This window comes from Bidens hawaiensis, unplaced genomic scaffold, assembly GCF_021521415.1.
Source record: "Bidens hawaiensis isolate Kalapana, Puna unplaced genomic scaffold, B.hawaiensis_p1.1 tig00043050_1, whole genome shotgun sequence".
NCBI lineage: Eukaryota > Viridiplantae > Streptophyta > Magnoliopsida > Asterales > Asteraceae > Bidens > Bidens hawaiensis.
Genome location: NW_027497652.1, coordinates 157346 through 159074, shown reverse-complemented (window position 1 = coordinate 159074; position 1729 = coordinate 157346). Strand labels below are relative to the sequence as shown.

Here is a 1729-nt window from a genome sequence, read left to right as displayed (position 1 = left end):
TGACGCAGATATGAAACCAAAGATATCGGATTTTGGCACAGCTAGAACTTTTGGAGGAAAGCAGTTAGAAGCAAACACGCATAGAGTAGTTGGGACATAGTAAGATTCCTCTACCCTAACTTCTTTATCTTGTGAATCACATGCATTAACTTTGATTCCTCGCAGTGGATACATGGCACAAGAGTATGCAGGAGATGGTATTTTTTCGACAAAATCATACGTATATAGTTTCGGTGTAGTGCTAGAAATTACATGTGGAGAGAAAAACAGAGGATTCGTCCATCAACAACACTGCAACAATCTTATTGGACACGTAAGTTTTGTCATGGTAATTTTGAAATTGCAAGTGATATATAAGGGTAGAAGGTAGGGATGATGAAATTCGATACCGGTACGGTACCGGTACCAGTACCAACGTTTTGAGTTTCAGGACCGGTACCGGTATTTTCTGAATTTTACCTTCAATACTGGTACCGTATCGAATATTTCGGTACCGATTTCATCCCTGGTAGAAGGCATCTTTTAATTTTAACAGTCTTTGGCCTCGATTTCCCTCGTCAAAATCAATATAATGTTTTTATTTTCCTTTTACAACTTTTATTTAAGTTATATTTATATTTTCTGTAATTATTTTTATCTTCAGTGTATTATAAAATATATAATATATAGCTTGTCTATATTTCAAAATATATTTAATTGAAATGCGAATATATGTATACATATTAAATTAATATTCTCAGTGTCTTAATATTAGAAAAATGTTACACTTTGAATATAAGTTTTCCGTAAAAGAAAGTTAATATTAAAATATATGCTTTTATTAAATATTAAAAACTATTAGAAAAAACTAGTTATCTTAAATAAAAATCATAGAAAAAAAAGGAAATAGCATTATTTGTTAAATTTAGTAAGAAAAATTAAGGATTTATTATCTTAATAGAAACGAGTCGGGTGGTAAGGTAGTTAGGGTATAAAATAAGAGGTCAAATGTTCAATTCTTGTAAGGTGTAACATTTAATCATTAAAAAAATCTAAACAGAAGCAAATATATTACTTCTTTCAATGCAAATTGCCTTGTGACAATATAACTTGTGTTATTTGATCTTGGCAGGCATGGACACTCCATAATGAAGGTAGATCATTAGATTTGGTTGCCAAGTGTATAGGTGAATCAGTCAATGTCTCTCAAGTTCAACGATCTATCCATATTGGTTTGTTGTGTGTTCAACGTCACCCAAAAGATAGACCGAATATGACTTCCGTGATTCTGATGTTAGGGGGTGAGAGTCCATTGCCAGCACCCAAAGAACCCGGATTTTACGTTGGAGAGGTTATGCAAGATACTTCACAATATTCAAGCTCGCAAAGAATAAGTTTTAATAATGAACTAAGCATTAGTGCTAGGTTAACTATAAACTATGCTAATATATTATATCTAAAATATGTCCAAAATCAAGACATTTGGAACCACGTGCAGCTTCGCGTGGATAGCTAAAAAACCAAATAGCCATGTAATTAGGTGAATTGAGTTTATTATTAGTTGGTTTTTAATTTATTTGTATGTGGTTCGGTAGCCATTATTTATCCACAGTTTGGATATTAGTATAGTTAGGGCATTCTTAATCTATTTCTTAAATTTTTACGAAAGAGTTTTGCAAATTATGAAATAGAAGGGTGTTTTTTTTTTTTTGGCCCGAGGTCCCTCTCCCAACGTTTTCTTTCAAGCTTC

The 1729-nt window shown here is 32.2% G+C and overlaps 1 long non-coding RNA gene across 1 annotated transcript; it reads left to right on the top strand.

Annotated features, from left to right (window-relative positions):
• The first annotated feature begins 5 nt into the window (after positions 1–5).
• Positions 6–1391, top strand: LOC143594085 (uncharacterized). The gene is made up of 3 exons (XR_013146256.1): positions 6–99; positions 166–313; positions 1112–1391. It is a non-coding gene; the product is annotated as an uncharacterized LOC143594085 (long non-coding RNA).
• Positions 1392–1729: the final 338 nt, after the last annotated feature.